This window comes from Oryctolagus cuniculus, chromosome 3, assembly GCF_964237555.1.
Source record: "Oryctolagus cuniculus chromosome 3, mOryCun1.1, whole genome shotgun sequence".
Lineage (NCBI taxonomy): Eukaryota > Metazoa > Chordata > Mammalia > Lagomorpha > Leporidae > Oryctolagus > Oryctolagus cuniculus.
This window is the reverse complement of record NC_091434.1, coordinates 82,954,453-82,971,864: the sequence shown is the minus strand read 5'-3', so window position 1 is coordinate 82,971,864 and position 17,412 is coordinate 82,954,453. Positions and strand designations below refer to the sequence as shown.

Below are 17,412 nucleotides of genomic sequence, written 5' to 3'. Positions count from 1 at the left end.
ACTTGCAAAAATCATGTTAACTGGTTTTGTTAACTGAGTCTTTCTTGTGCAAATTCATTTTCTGTGAAAATAAACCCTAGAACCCATGGCTATTAAGGCTTTATCAGGCATATGGGTTTGCAGAGAATGGTGAGCATCAGGTTTTTGTTTTTGTTTTAAATATTTATTTATTTATTTGAAAGCCAGAGTTAGAGGGAGAGACACTGAAAAAGGTCTTTTATTTACTGGTTTACTCCGTAAATGTCTGGGCTTGGGCCAGGCCTAATCCTTATCTCCCACGTGAGTGGCAGGGGCCCAAACACTCGAATCATCTTCCCTTACTTTCCCAGGCACATTAACAAGGAGCTGGATTGGAAGTGGAGCAGCCAGGACTAGAACCAGTGCTTTTCTGGGATGCCAGTGTATTGGGTAGCTTAACCACTGTGCTACAACGTGGGCTCCTGAGTTTGTTTGAAGTGAAAGACTTTTACAGATAAGGAAGGACCTTAGAGGCAGACAGCCTGTGGTCTGATTCCCATGGTCTCAACTCGGTAGAAACTGCGGTTGGTGGGGTCACAATGGCCTGTGGTCACTTTTTCATCCTTTATGTGGCTTTTTTGCAGCTGTTGATGCTTCTGCATCCCCCATTTGAATCTTTCTCCTCTGGGATCCTCTGCCCCATTCTTCATCGCTTTGCTTTTCTCCAGGGTCCTGCTGTGTCTGCCCTGATGTGTCCATGTTCCCCAGGCCACGTTCGTCCTTGCTAGTTTTCTTATAGTCTACTCAGCCCCTTTCAGGGGATTTCAGTACATCTGAGCCTTCAGGCACCACCCACACATTCATGACCTCCAAAATGTTCTCTGAATTCACCCGCAATCCAAATCTTTGGGGCATTTCTATTTGGATGATTCATAGGTGCTTTACAAGGATATCTGAAGCAAACTCATTTCCCCCCTAATTATCGCCTGCTTCCTGCCCCCACTTCAAACCCCTCACCCCCATGCTTCTGTCTGTTTTTCCCGTTTTGGTTTTTGGCACTACTTTTTACTCTATCGCTCAAGCCAGAAATCTGTGACTCATCCTTCCCCCTCCCTGTCAACCCCATAATTTAATTGTTGATTAAGTGCTGTCATCTTAATATCATAAATAAACAAGGATAAGGGACATTTTAGAGTAATGGCACCAATGGTTAATTCCTATGGGCTTTAAAACTTGTAGCTCTTTCTCTTAGTCGGTACAATAATGTAAGACAATTATGACCATTTATGTTATGTACATTTCATGCTATGTGTAGGTCTGGGTTTTTATACTTATAATGATTCTAAGGTATAACCTCTGTTCTAAGTGGGGAATGTAGGATTCAGAGAGATGAGCACAGGCCCAGGGTCACAGGGCAAGGAAATTGCATGGAGTTGGGGTTTGCACCAGGGGCTGGTTTGCCCTCTGGCTTGCCCTGTCCCCATCGTGTTAAGGTTCTGCTTTGAACTTTGGTCAGAGGCGTTGACGTGGAGGGCAGGAATTGGGTCTTATTCAAATTTGCATCTGTCAAGATTTATATGTTCTTACATAATGGATGCTAGGGATGGGAGTCTTAAAGGCAGAACCATGGTCTGTATCATCTGCAGCTTCATCTAGCCTCCAGCCTTGGTTTTCTCTCAGCTGTGTGTCAGCTGTGTGGCCTGAAACAAGGGCAATGGGGTCATGCTGTTGCCCTCGCAGGATTTTTAGGAGAAGCAAATGGATCACCGTGAGGGAAACTGGTCTACAACCCAAGGGAATTTTTGAGAAGTTCTGTGGGGTTGTGAGAGTTGATAATTACCTGTTCCAGATGAGTCTCTCCTTGTTCATAAGTGACAGCCTGTGAAAATATAAACTCTCCTGGATCTCGAGTGTTTGTGCTTATTGAATCATTCACATGCAAGGAATAGCAGAAAAAACTCTTTCAAGTAAAGACCTTGTTAATAAACATGATACACATAGAACTAGTTTCTGTTGTTGGTTCCTAGTACAACTATTGCAGGACAAATTAGGTTATGATCTACAGGAATCAGATGCTGTGCAGGTATAGGCAAATAAAATAAAGCAACGTCTACTAGAGTTGTCTTCATTCTGTGAAACTGACTGGGGAGGATGGATGTGGACCTGTTTCGTGCTATACCAAGTATGCCCTAAGTTGTGCCACAGATGGCTTTGTATTCTGTTTCCCTAGTCTTTCCTGTTGCTGAGTTCTGAGAAGGACATGTTCTCCCTCCCCACACCATCACCCCCAGTCGTTCTCCCTTTTCCATCATTATTTTGGTAACAAGGATTGTCTAAGGAGAGAGTCCCTTTTGGAGAGTTTGTAAAACCCAGTTGGTCATTGTGGAGTTCAGGAGTTGTTTAATTTTCAAAGTCTTGGTTCCCTACAAAATTGCTGTGTGATTTAGAGGGTTGTGCCATGTGTTTTTGCAGGGTGGTTTTGACTGCAGCCTGACAGAATGTCCTTGATACACAGGAGGGACTTGGTGGGTGCAGCCATGACTGTCCTAACCCAGCTCTCTGAAGCCAACACTTTCACATTTTAGAAAGATTCAGGGAGAATTTCTGTGAGAGACTTGGGGAGAGAGCAGAGTCTATAGCAGTTCTCAAGGCTTCCTCATCAGATGGGATCCATTGGAAATGTGAATTCTCAGCTGCACCCCAGACCTGCTGATCACAAACTCTGGGAGTGGGACCCAGTGGTCCACCCTCCAAGAGATCCTCATGCAGTTAACTGACCTAGAGTTACAGACATCCATCTGGAAGTGTTGGGAGCGGCCCAGGGCAGCCTGGACGTCCTGAGACTGGTGGGAGAGAGTGCAGAGGAGGCCTGGAAAGGGCGGGGCAGAGTCATTGATTGTCAGACCAGGAAGGGGGCCACAAGGACACAGAGGCTGTGTGTCTGGTGCACTGACAGTGGGTTGGTATTTAATGGCAGGACCCTGGAACACAGGAGGTGAGTGGATTTTGGAGATAGGGATGAGGGAAAGTTTAATTTTGTACATGTTGAGTTTGTCGTCCAGGCTGTAGTCAGCAGGGTGGAAATAAAGTACTATATTAGGTTAAACAATGGCAAACAGATTTTGTGAGTCACCTCCATGGAGGTAGACATTGAAATGGGCATTTCTGATCATTTTTCCCAAGGAAAATGGCATAGAGCAGAAAGCCAGAGAGAGACTGCTATGGGACTGGTGTTTGGAATCATGACTCCCAGTTAAAACCAAGTCATCACAAGTGATGAAGTTTTGTTGGTTGTAGGCTCCATGCTGTGTAGTAGAGACTTCCTGGACATCATCTTGGGATCTAGGCTTAGGGTGCAAGGCAAGGTTCCAGGGTGTGTCTTGCCTCTATGGGAGGGAGTGGACTGAGACATTAGGAGCTAAGGTGTGATCTGGAGCGGGCTGCTGAGATTTCCTGAGTCTTGATCTCTATCAGAAGGGAGTAACACAGGATATAGTTCATACATGCTTTTGTGATGGCGGGAACTAAACAAGGTGATGTCTGTGAAATGAGCACCTGGAGCTCTGTTACTGTTTTTATGGTTGAATTTGTTGGGTAAAGTTCTTCCACTTGTAACAGATTTAAGTTATAAATTCTTACTTTTTAATTGTAAGGCAGAGATATCTTCCATTCCCTGGTTCACTCAACAGCTGGGGCTAGGCCAGGTCAAAGCCAGGAGCTCAGAACCCAGTGTGGGTTTTCCTACACGGCTAGGGACCCAAGTACGGTAGCCAACACCACTGCTGCACAGGGTATACATTAGCAGGAAGCTGGAATTCCGAGTTGAGCCCAAACTCGAACCCAGCCACTCAGATTCAGGATATAGTCATCCCCGGTGGCACCTTAAACACTGTGCCAAATGCCTGCCCCTAACAGATTCTAAGTCTTAATTTGTAATGAACATAATTTATGACTTTCAGTGAATTATCCTGAAATATGGGTTTCCTTAGGTTTGTGAGAAGGCAGCAGGGGGTTGGCTGGGGAAGTTCTGCATAAAAGCAAGATTCAGATCTTGAAAAAATTTGTTTTATGTATCTAGCTTTGTTACAGACTCACATTATGCTGTACTAGAAAGATGTTTTGCTGAGACCATGAAAACTTTGTACATCTGTGCAACATCTTCATTATTTCTAGAATAATTTCACATCCACTGTCTGTGATGCAAAGCCATTCAAGAAACATGTGTCCTTTTTTCCACTGAATTCTAATTGGGCTGTTTAAAGGGAAGCATTTGGACCACACACGTTCATTTAGCAAGTAACTTTGTAAGTGTGCTTCATATATACCAGTGCGTAAGGAACCTCTCAGTTTGGATTGGGAACCATAGCTTCTGAGACTCCTCCCCACAGGAGAAGAGATCTGCCTGTGCATTTATGTACACGTGTGGTTTCTGGGCAACTTCATAATACCAGTTTTGTTTCTTAGGTCTGAGCTGGGTTTCCTCCTGTCTCTATGTCTTCGGCGAAGTGGTGACAGAAGCAGAGATCAAAGGTTTCACTGCAGAATTAACTCAGGGCTTTAAATGAACCTTCCATTTGGTTTAAAGGAGGAAAAATGCTAATGTTCTTACGTGGTGTGTGACAAACCTTCAAGTGCAAAGCTAGAATTGTGCATAGGTTTGATTAAGGTTTTACTGGGGCGGGGAGGGGGGTTGGTCCTAAAATAACATTTGTCATCTCCACTGATAAGAATTACTCTGGAACTCAAAATCTAGCTGAAGTAACTTTTTGTTAGTCTTGGTTTTTGCTTTTGCTCTTGGATTGAAGTGAATGCTTTCCAGTTAGGTCAGAGCTACCGCTCCAGCTCTTGAAGACTGCATGGACATGAATCTTTCTGGGCAGTGTGGCTGCTACCACAACTGAGAGTCAGCCAGACTTAGGTAATTTTATTGGTCTAGAAAAAGTATTGCACTCTTGCAGCTGCTGTTGTAGTTCCTAACCATGAAAACAGAAACCATCTCAGTTACCCGGGATCCATGAGAAATTGGCAGTGGTCCAATATGAGTCTGTGTTTTAGACTCTGAATTATATTTATCTTCCTATGGGCATCCCCTGATTTAGGGCATGCAGCTGGGAAACATGCCTGACTGTATGAGGCAGAGGGGGGAGGGAGAAGCTGAGCTCCGGCTGCCCCCCCACCCAGGAAGCCTGATCCAGTTAACTGAAGATCTGTGGTTGCCAGGCCATAGATATTTTTAAAAGGGAGGAGAGCACCAAGAAAACAAAACCAGTGGTGTATGTAAAATACGCTTGTCCCAAATACCAAACCTAGCTTTTCAGCCTTTGTGCCTTGTCTCAGCCTGTGCGTTCCCGAGGTCTCTCCTGCAGTGCCAGGCCTGGTTACTGTAGCTGGGCTCGTAGCTTGCTGGTGATGGACTTCCTCACTAAATAGAGCTTTCCCAGACTCCTCTGGACACTGACTCTGGGAGTCAGCATCAAGTGGCTCGCAGTGGTTCGTCCCTGGAATACCTGAGCCTGCTCGTGTGAGCCAGGCCACGGGTTCCTGCCTAATATTTTACATTTCATTGTTTCCTCGGGTGGGACAAAACTGAGTTGCTGTTTGTTTTGAAGCACCTAGTGATTAGCATGGATTTTTGGGAAGTCTTGATCTCTCCTCTGCATCGGTGTCCTTAAGCTTTGGATGGATTTTGGTATGGGAGAAAAAAAATTAGAATTCTGTTTTCACTAACTCTAGCCAAAATGTAGCCTCTGCTTCAGTCCTAAAAGTAGGCAAGAAGCCATGTGATATTATCAACTTCTGTGACTCTGTCACATAGAAATTGGAGTTTTGTATCTCATAGTTGAAAATATCATTTATACTCATCACCACTTTAAAAATTGCCAAAGTTATTTGACATGCTTCTGGGTCTTACTTATGACTGAATCACCAATTTGCTTTTTAAATAATTTGATAGGTGTTCAATATAGTTTCCTTCATAATCATATTTTTCTATGTAAAAACTATTCAGAAAACATTGTTCTGATGAGAGTGTCCAAATTTTTAAAGCAATTCATGGCATACAAAAGGTTACAAACTTAGGCCTTGGATGGCACTCTCGAATATTTCTCATTTTGCTTTGAGACTGGATTTGTTAACATTAAACCTGGATCTGTTAACATTTTTGTAAAAAACAGTCATAACTTACTTGGCTTTTGTTTCCCAGAATGACTTGACTTTGACTTTTATCATCTGGCACTCTGGTATTCCCCATTTGGGGGCTGTTGGAATCAATTAAGAAATAAAGCCATCACCCGTACCCAAGTGATCTTTCTCACGGGCCCTGGTGGCAGTCCCCTTGAAGGCTGCTTACTGGAGCCAAATGTTTGTGACCACGAATGTTTTCCCTTACAGTCTTCAGAGGTGAGTACAATGGTGCATATGCTGACATCTGCTTTAGCAATGGAAGAGATGAAGCCATGTGGCTTGAGAGTTGGATTCTGCTCTTCCCTGCATCACCACTACAGGCATACCCTGATTTAATTTAGCACTTGATGTCCAAGATTAAAACCTTACTAGCTTTATTTATCAACGTGAAACTGCCCAGAGAAGGAAATCCAAGGTGTCATGCCATACTATGCTGTGTCCCACCACCTTTTAAGAAGCTTGGTGCAGTTCAGTCAGTGAGAAGTGGAGTAGCTTTGTTTTCTTTCTTCCCAAATTTTAATTTATATATTTGAGGGGCTCAGAGTGAGATCACTCACATCTGCTGATTCATTCCTCTTATTTTCACAGTGGCTCTGGCTGGGCAATGCCAAGGCCAGGATCTGGAAACTCAATCCAGGTCTCCCATGTGAGTGGCAGGAACCGAATTACTTGATCCATCACTTGCTGTCTTCCAGAGTCTGCATAAGCAGGAAGCTGGAATCAGAAACCAGAGTCAGGTATTGAACACAGGCACTCAAATGTGGAACACAGGTATCTTAACTGCTAGGCTGGATGCCCAACCCTGGAGTGACTTTTGAGTTCCTCTGAGATGTAATTCTAACTTCTGGGTAAGTGTTAGGAATACAAGAAGCATTGCCCATGTGACACAAAGATCTCCCAACTCTCAGTGTTGTCCATCTTGTGCTGATGAACTAGAGAGATTGCCATTTAGCCTGTGTGCTATTCCATGGAGCCTGCAGGTCTCAACACTGTGCTTTGAAATAGCTGATTAGTTGGAGGCCTAGCAGAACTGGAGGAACCGGGCTGTGAATGTCTTGCAGTGAAAGCAGGTTCTTTTTTTGGGATAGATTTGAGGCACGGGATGCTGCTCTGGGAGTACACATGGGTGTGAAGGGCAGGCGGGGAGGTGAAAGGTGAAGATGATTATTTGTTTCCTTCGTTAGATTTTGCCTTTGACTTCTTCACCAGGCTCCTGGAAGGGAGTCTCACTCTTTATACAAAAGAAAAGGCATAATACAGAGTCTGCATGGCCGGGCTCTGGAGCCAGATTGCTTCATTGGGCACCAAGGCTCTGCCCTAGATGAGCTGTGAGACCCTGGGCTAGTCTCTTGCCTGTCTGTGCCTCTGTGAAATGGGTATGACTATCGCCCTCCTCAGAGGAAGGTTGTGAGGATTAAGAGCAGGGCCTGGCATATGGTTACTGCTAAACAAGTGTTGCTGGCTGCCTGTGAGACTCAGGTTGGGGAGATTGAGAAAACAAGACGGGTACTGAGAACTCCCATCCTGGTGAAGTTAGGACCCGGGAGTGGGGGTTATGATCTTGCTCATCAAAGTGCAGGAGAGAATGCAATGTCTTTTATTCTGGAGCACTAAGGGAAGGAGCCATTGTCAGCTCTGGGAGCAAGAGGTCCTTCAGTAATGAATAGCTGCCTTCCGTGGGGCACCTTTGAAGTGGACCTTTTTTCATTTGTGGTGATGGTTTATTAGCTACTGTGATGACAGTGGTCTTGTCAACAAGAAATAAAGGTTCCTCCTAAAAATTATAGCACCTCGAGGGGTAAAGACCTGATATTATCTAGTCCAGTGAGCAAGGGAGCAGTATTCCTGTTTGATAATCCACGGGAGGTGAAGGAACTTGCCCCAGATGACTTTGTATACAGAATGCTGCCTACCTTAGTTCAAGGGGTGGTGACTGCCACCCACAAGAAGAAAGTGGGCAGTGTAAACTAGGGCCTGTAGCCCTGTTGTTTGATTCAAGTGGAAGAGTTAACAGGAAGGAGAAGGGAGGAAAGGACAGAATGCCTAGCACTGTGGTACGGAATATGGGCGTCCCACACCATAACCCCTGCACCAGTTGCCTGCTTCAGCCTTGCAGTTACTTGTCTTCTAGTTAGTAGGGTTCTGCCGCTACAGTGGGCAGGCGAGACTTGGTTGGGGAGCATCCAGGTGAGAAGACAGACAACCTGTGGATGAACAGGGCTTTTCTGCAAGGCTGGAGCCCCATCTTTGCATACTAGCCATTGGCCCTCAGAGGAATAGTGATAACTGCCACTCATGCTGCCCGTGGTTATTGCCACATGGGAGCCTTTCCTGGTTTGAGGGAGCATGGATTAATTTCAACTTTGACCTTTCTGTCACTGCTCTCATTCCTTCTGTATGCATATGTGAAGTAACAGGCTGAAGGCTCCCTGAGCTGGTGCTCTGAAGGCTTGGTGGCCAACTCTCTGCTATGGCCAGGGAGTGCAGTGGAGGATGGCCCAAGCACTTGGGCCCTGCACCCCATGGGAGACCAGGATAAGTACCTGGCTCCTGCCATTGGATCAGTGCGATGCGCCGGCCGCAGCACGCCGGCCGCCATTGGAGGGTGAACCAACGGCAAAAGGAAGACCTTTCTCTCTGTCTCTCTCTCTCACTGTCCACTCTGCCTGTCAAAAAAAAATAAAAAATAAAAAGAACAGTTCCTGCCATGTTACTGTGCTGCTGTTCACAAACGATTCAGATTAAGACCATAACCATAGGGGAATCAGTAGCTAGTTGGTACTGGATTTCTTTAGTAGTCAGAACCCCTTTTGGGAGACAATTGCCACTGATTTTGGTTTCCATTCTGTAACAACCGTCCAACTCACATAAGGACTTTCTGTAGGGTTTGCTGTGTATGAGGTATATCACAAGGTGTCATGGAGGGTTTGTAGTTTGGTGTTTGATTTTGATCATGTAAGGTGGGATGCAGTGCTGGAGACAGGATGTGGCCTGAGAAGCTTTCTGCAGGAGGTAGTGTTGAAAGTGAGACTGAACAGATCCGGGTGTACATGAAAGTGCATCCATACCCAGCAGTAACCTAGCTTCCTCCAAGAGGGAGATTTCATTACTGCCAAGTAGCTACAAAATGGAAACTTTTGTAAACAAATTTGTGTATAGCAATTTTCTGGGAATTTGAAGCACTGGCTTAGGAAAGATTTTTTTTTTGTTTTTTTTTTTTTTGGCTTTTCTTACTTTTTGAAGAAACTCTTCCTGAAACAATTTGTATCTCCTCCTACAGAATATTTTAAGTATAGGTTATAAGTGACTATGTCATCATGGGGGATTTCCACTTAATTTTGGGTATCAGAACTTAAGCATGAGTTCAGACTTCACACCTAAAACAAAAAAAAACTTCTAAAAAAGAGAAAAAAACTATTTGACTGTAAATTTATTGTTTTTTTAATAACACAAATATGAATTTTTTGTTATTTTTTTGCCTCTGACAAACCAAACTGTAAAGGAGGAGACAGAATTATAGATTCAGTTTATAGAACAGGTTTGAATAATGAAAATGAATGGCTGGGGCTGTGTGTCCTATAAAATAAATTATAGCTTAATGACAGCCCCTTTTCCTATTTTGCAAGTTAAGCAAAACCGAAGGCTAACTATTCACTTACTGTTGCAGTTGCTCTCTGGCTGTTTTACACCCTCACCCCCACATGGATGAGGCAGCTGAATCCTAAAGAAGTCCCACCACTTGTTCCCAGGCATATTGCTAAGACCAGGGCTCTCAACTTCTAGGCTATTTCTACTTCAGGGGAAAAATTGTGAGAGATTCTGGAAATTCAAGAACCCACAGAGGGTTGATTTTCCCCTGGCCTCGTGGGATCCCTGAGAGTGTGGAGCCGCTCTCTCTTTCAGGAAGCTTCTGTGGTGCAGGCTTTTCCATGAATTTGCAGCCAACAAGCAAGACCCTGCCAGCAGTCCTCCTTGTTTCCTTTTGTGGTCTCTGCTTCCCTTTGTTTTCTCCTGTTTGCCCCATTCTGTCTTATTTGTCTCGTGGGCTGCTGCAGGACTGCTGCCACCACCCATTTCCTTTCTTTTGACAAACATCAGTGTTGCTGATACAAAGATTCTGAAGGTGACCATATAGAAGATATCCTAATGGGTCAGAACCAGCAGGATTTGAAAACACTTTTTGAACACCTAATATTGAGGATATTTTTGCTATCTCTCACTCCTCTGAAGTAAAAAAAAATTCTTCATAGTTCTGTGTACCTTATTTTCCAGTCTTTCACTTGCAAATATTGCAACTCTTTATTAATTTAGTTTTTATTTATTTGAAAAGCAAACAGATATCACTCATCTGCTGGTTCAATCCCCAAATTTCCCCCATAACTAGGACTGGACCAGGCAGTACCAAGAGCTCAGAACTCCATCTGGGTCTCCCACATGGCTGGCAGGGACCCAACTAATTGAGCCGTCACCTGCCACCTTCCAGGGTATACGGTAGCAGGAAGCTGCAATCAGAAGTGGAGCCAACACTCTGGACCAACTGCTGCACCAAATGTCCACTTCTGTTATTTATTTTGTAAAAGAAAGGAGGCATCTTCAGTTTTTCTTTGAGGCCTGGTGGATGGTTGGATGGAGCATACACAAAGTGATGTGGACAGGGCTGTATTAGTTTTTTCTATTTCTTCTTCTTCTTCTTCTTTTTTTTTTTTTTTTTTTTTTTGACTGTATTAGTTTTATTCCAGACTCTGGTCATGCACAAGTGCTGATATATATAAGGTGATAAAATTTGAAAGGTGAGAAAATTAACACACATACACAAGCATGGGTTGCCCCACACAAATCTTTGTCATAAGGAGGCACTGGACCAGATTACCAAATGGAGGAGGAGTGAGGAAGGGATAGAGCAAGCACCCAGCAGCCTCTTCAGCTGTAGTCTGGTGGAAGACCGCGATTGAACAAGCCCTTCCCAATTGCTGGTCTTTTTTATGAGGTTGTGGGCTGTGCCTCCTGGCTTAAAGCCACCCGGGAATTATGTCACCTTCAAAATTTCCATGTAGAACAATACCTATATATTCATGGTGTCCTCTCTTAGGGTTTTTTTTTTTTTTTTTTTTTTTTTTACAGGCAGAGTGGACAGTGAGAGAGAGAGACAGAGAGAAAGGTCTTCCTTCTGCCATTGGTTCACCCTCCAATGGCCGCCGCGGCCGGCGTGCTGCGCTGATCCGCAGGCAGGAGCCAGGTGCTTCTTCTGGTCTCCCATGGGGTGCAGGGCCCAGGTACTTGGGCCATCCTCCACTGCACTCCCTGGCCACAGCAGAGAGCTGGCCTGGAAGAGGGGCAACCCGGACAGAATCCGGCGCCCCGACCGGGACTAGAACCTGGTGTGCCGGCACCGCAAGGTGGAGGATTAGCCTAGTGAGCCGCGGCGCTGGCCATGGTCTTGAATGAAGTAGATAGATCCTGGGAAAGGGGACATTTTGATTGACAAATAGGATACAATTACATGGAGGCTTAGAACTTCCAGCTCAGCAGAGCAAGCTAGCTGCCTGCCTTTCCATCTCAAAAGCATGTGACTTTAGGTATTGGGATGACTGCCCTGAGGTTTTAAGGTTAATTCAGGTGTAGACATGAAAAGGGGTATTATGAAGTGCAGCATTTTCCTCTCTAGTTTCTCATTGCCTTGATGTCACCCGGATTTAACTGTTTTCTTGCATTCCTTGTGAATGAGAATATCTAGGAATGTTCCTTGTCAATTATAAACTGCTGTAAGTGTTGAATAATTGCTTCATTTGGAGGAAATCACTCATCTGTATTCACTGCAGCCTAGCTAACTCTGTCAACAGATATGGAGAACAGTAGGTAGGAAGTTTGTGTCCTGGTTTCTGTTAGTATCTACTAAAGAAGAAACAGTGCCCTGCCCTCAGTGCCCAGATTCAACTTGGACCTGAGTAAGTAGAGGCTGTGGCACATAGGAGAAGAACGTTTTCACCCCAGTGCTGTTCTGTGGTCTCAGACAAGGTGCTCATGATTTTGATGCCATTGTGATTGCAAGCTGGAGTAGATTTTTTCTTGTTTTGAAATCAACTCTGTTTTATCTAGGTTGAATTTTGTTCTATTATGCTAGTGTACTGTGCTGTGCAGAATCCTAACGTGTAACATCGAGATGCGCCTGCACCCAAAGACTTGATGTGCAGAAGGGGAAATACCAACAGTTAAAATAAACTTTTGATAGTTTGCCTAACTTCTGGGAGAATAATCTACGGCATTTGACTTTAGGTCATTGACCTTTTAAGTATGATGTCATATATTCACTTTTTCTTTTAAATGAACATCCTAGGAAATCGTCTCTTGTAGGTTAATTTCAGTTGTAGTAACCTCGAGGCTGACCTTTCATCTTGTTGGGACTCTGATCATGGTACCACAAAATATGGGTTTTGAGAAAGCCACAGACATGTGAATCGCTCTGACCTCCTCCTACCTAAGTGTGGTCTTAAAGGAATTCGCTGACCTCACCTGAAGGTCGGTCATAAGATCCTTGTTCCAAAGGTGTCCTGCCCTATTCCTGGATGAGGCCTTGCTGAGTTCCCCCCAGTTTGTTATCATTTGCACACCCTCCCCCTTTTGAAAGATTTATTTATTGGAAAGGCAGAGAGATGGAGGGAGAGAGACCTTCCACCTGCTGGTTCACTCCCCAAATGGCTGCAACAGCCAGGCTGAAGCCAGGAGAAAGGAACTCCATCCAGGTCTCCAATATGAGTGGCAGGGGCCCAAGTACATCCTCTGCTGCTTCCCCAGGCACCTTAACAGGGAAACAGAGCAGCTGTGACTCAGACTGGCACTCTGATAAGGGATGTGGCATTGCAAGCAGTGACTTAACCCGCTGTGCCAGAACCCCAGCCCTCATACCCCGTTTTTGTTCACTCACATTCTGCATGACTGTCATTCTTCTTTGAACCTAAGTATAACAACTTTTCCGTGGAGCTTTGGGTCTTCCATTCTGAAGGCTCCTGTGTCTCCTAAAATTTGGTTTACAAAAGTTTATGCTTTTCTATTGTGAATCTATCTCTTGTTAGAGAGGTTTCAGCCATGCACCTTGCATAGTGGCTAAGGAAAAGATACTTTTTCCCCCTACAGCTTCTTCCTTCAAAGAATATAAAATAAAGATGACAGCTGGTGTTCCCAATTTTGTCAAAGATTTATTCTTAAGTATTTTAACCCAACCATGTGTTTGTTCTACTCAGTGTCACAGGGACTGTGGTTTCATGAGGCAGAAATGAAGGAATTCTACTTGGCCAGTTATACCTGTGCCTTTGGTCTATATTATAATATTGAAAGTAAAAAGGGACTGTTTCTTACATTTTGTCCTGTGACATTTGTCTGTAAGTCTTCCTCACTACATATATGGGTCTCTAGTAACAACTTGCTTCTGGAAGTTTCTGTGTGTAGGGCTTGTCATGTAATCAGTTGGGTCTCACTCACTGTGTCAGGAAGGCTGGTTCACATCATTTTAACGTGCTTCTTGGCCATGACAAGTCGGCGTTCACCCTTATTGGGGGAAAATGACAGTAATAGAAGTTGCCACTGGAGAAATGTGTGATTCAGAGAGAATCCTTCACATAGAGCCTGCTGGCTGCCCTCACAAATCTCCTTCCCTGTGGCTTCACCGTCACTTCGCCATTGAAGAACTTATCACGCTCTGCCTTTTGGTCCTCAAACTGGGGGGGTCATAAACCCAGAATTCTCCATTGCTTAAATAGATGAGACTTGGCAAAGTGACTGCCTTTAACAAAGTTCATGAGAGCTTTTTTTTTTAAAAGACTTTTTTTTATTTGAAAGAGTGACACAGGGAGAGAGAGAGAATCTTCCATTCACTGGTTCACCCTCCAAATGTCTGCAACAGCCTGGGCTGCTGCAGGCAGAAGCCAAGAGCTCAATCCAGGTCTCCCACACATGTGGCAGGAGCCGAAACATTGGGTTTTTCTCTGCTGCTTTTCCAGGTGCATTAGCTGGGAGCTGGACTGGAAGTGGAGCAGCCAGGACACGAACCAGTGCTCTCATATGGGATGCTGGCATGCAAGCTGCAGCTTAATGTACTGTGCTGCAATGCATGAAAGCTTCAGTTTAAAGCCAGAATACGGGTTTATTAATTTACTTTCAGAGTCCTGACAGCAGCCCAGACAGTTATGTTGACTGGACCACTACACTGTCTCCCCACTGTTGGCAAATTGAGGAAGGAGCCAGATTATGAGGTGAGCTTTCCGTGAGAACAGAATCAGAACAAGAGGAAGTATTCATATTATGCCAATGTTTAATGCCACATGGCTCCATCAGTCCAACACATCCATTCCCAGAACTGGATGTTAGGAGGTGTGTGCGTGTTTATAAGGGCTTAGACACTGTCAGTTGTGCCCGGTCATCCGCTCAGGAATACACTGCCAGTTTGGGCCTTTCCAGGCTGTAGCTGTACCTGCTAGTTCTGATGGTCTGCTTTCAGACTGGCACAGTCTTTAGGTTTGTTGATTAAGTTCTAGTTAGGAATTTTAGGCCTCAGATATTTGGGACTTACACGTGACTCTGCAGGACTCCACTCTGATCCCTGTTAATTTCTCAATGTGCTGGGAAGCATTTTTTTCTGTGTGTGTATGCATGTATGCATTTGTGCATGTGCAGCAGTGCTGATAGGTTCCTTGCCTTTGCATTCAGTTATAATTAGTTAAAGGTCCTCTGGGTCACAGTGTGGAGTTGCTATTTATGGAGCAGAACATAAACTGGAAGAACAAATTGTAGCAAAAATTTTGATAGCCTCTTTGACCTAATTCAAGACCACTGATGTGAAAGATGTGACTATTCTAATAACAGCTGAGGGTCCCAGAACAGGCTAACAAGGTGTCTAGGATGAGATGCAAAGTCAGTGTCATCTAGTGGTTGCCTGATGGGATGTGTGTTCTGATTGGCATAGGACCACTGCAATGATGATGACCTTCAAAGCCATGGTGGGGCCTGAGCTGATCAGTGATCCAGGTGCATACAGGGCTCTGGAAGAGGTTAGCAAGGCTTGTACGTGAGACCTTAGACACACAATGATGGCATGGGCTCCATCGCTATTTTTTATCATTTAGAAAATTTTATTTATTTGAAAGGCAGAGTTATGGAGGGAGAGAGGGAGAGACAGATCTTCCATCTTCTGGTTTATTTTAATCCCAAATGGCTTAATGGCTGGGGATGGGCCAGGCTGAAGCCAGAATTTTCTTTCAGGTCTCCCACATGGATACAGGGACCCAAGGACTTGGGCTGACCTCTACTGCTTTCCCAGGCACATTAGCAGAGAGCTGGATTGGAAGTGGAGCAGCCAGGACTCAAACTGGCACCCATATGAGATGCTGGTGCTGCAGACTGCAGCTTAACTTGCTATGCCACAATGCCAGCTTCAGTGTTTTTCTTAAATATGAAATCTTTGCCATATCACAAATGCTGAAGATTGGTTGACCAGTAAACTATCTGTGCTTACTAGGCATTCATTCATTAACTTTGCCTACCATTAAAAAAATTTTTTTGAAAGGCAGAGTTAGAAAAAGAGAGAGTGAAATATCTATCTTCCGTTCACTGGTTCACTCCCCAAAGGGCTGCAGTAGCTGGGGTTGGGCCGAGCCAAAAATTAGGAGCCAGGGACCCCATCCAGGTCTCCCACATGGGTGGCAGGGGTCCAAGCACTTGGATCAGCTTCCACTACTTTCCCAGGTGTATCAGCAGGGAGCTGGATCATAAGTGGAGCAGCCCAGATCTGAACTGGTACCCATATGGGATGCCAGCATCTCAGGTGGTAGGTTAACCCACTATGCCACAGTGCTGGTCCCCTTCCCCACCACTTCTTAATGCTACATTTCACAGTTTGATTTAAGCATGACTGTTGGGAGAAATTTGTGTGCTACAGTTCCCCTTATGGAAGCGTCTCCTTCATGCTTGCCATTTAGATGAGACCTAACGCTTTTACCAGGGTTCATCAAGTAACATTTTAAAAGAATTAGATTTTAATCCATGCTCCCTTTGTGTGTAAAGACTTGTTTGTAAGATGATTTAACCCAATAATCAATATGGCTTTCTCCCAATTCTGCCCAAAATGATATCTTCCTAGTATCTCTAAACTTTGTTCTTTACCCAAAGCTTTCATTGATCCTAGTTGAGAAGCCTGGGCTGGCCAGGGGAGTGGAGGAGGGCAGACCCTTGCCCGGCATCTGCAGACTTGGATTCTGGCCCTGCTGTTAATTAGCTGCGTGACCCCTGGGCAAGTCAGCCTCCCAGGGTCTCTGTTTCTTCCTCAGTAAAACAAAGGCTTGGAAAAATAAATATAGGCCTGGACTAAGCGATAAGAAAGGTCACCCTGTGTGCTTATGGTGTGTGATTCTGTGAATGGCAGAACCTTGAGTGGGGGTGGGGTGCTCCTTTTCCTTCTCTAGGGGACCCGCCAAGCCTCTGCTTTACTCTGAGGGTTGAGAGGTGGTGTGGGGGTTCCACTGAGGCCATTCAGAGTATTCAAGTTCACTAGATGGGTTGGGGGTGCTCTCTCCATCTTCCCTCCCTTCCCCTCTCCTTTCTTGTCTAATCAGGAGTGACCTGCTCACCCTCTGCTTTCCTCTCTGTGCATTAGCAAAGGTGTGATGGTAACACAATACACCAGGATTTGTTACTGTTTGGGGTTGACCAGCCATCTCCTCTGAGTTGGGGGAGGAAGAGAGAGCTGAGGGAGACGAGCTTCACAGTGAAATAATGGTCCTTTTGTTTGTCTTTTCCATAGAGATGGGTTCGTGTTTCATCTTAGGCCCCGGCCATTGTGTTGTTTTTACAAGCTCAGTACAGCCCTGCTTAAAAATACAGCTCCTTATTTAAAGGATTTGGCCATAATGCCACAGGCCTATTCTACTCGCTCCCCACATCCCAAGTCATAACTATATTTAGCAAATCCCACTGTGATATGTGTGTGTGCTGTTGAATTGGATCTCCTGACATCAGGGTTAAAATGCATTCCCACTGTATTTGCCTTGCAAATGCTCATTTGGTATGTTCCATTCCCATAACCTTCTGAAATGTTTTCCTTGTGGTTATTTAATTAGTAGCACCTGTAAAACATTGCCTTTAACCATGTGGCTTCTTTCTTAACCATTATCTTTTTGATTCCTCTTTTATGTTTTCTTCTTTTGATGAACTGATGTTTGGGGACTGTGCCAAATATCGTACAGTAACGTACCCAGGTTTAGCCTCATAACCTTAATTAGATGT

At 44.6% G+C, this 17,412-nt stretch overlaps 1 protein-coding gene across 18 annotated transcripts in view; it reads left to right on the top strand.

The window, feature by feature from the left end:
- Positions 1-17,412, top strand: part of TANC1 (tetratricopeptide repeat, ankyrin repeat and coiled-coil containing 1) — a 248,195-nt gene that overhangs the window by 72,409 nt on the left and 158,374 nt on the right. The gene's annotated exons all lie outside the window — the stretch shown is intronic.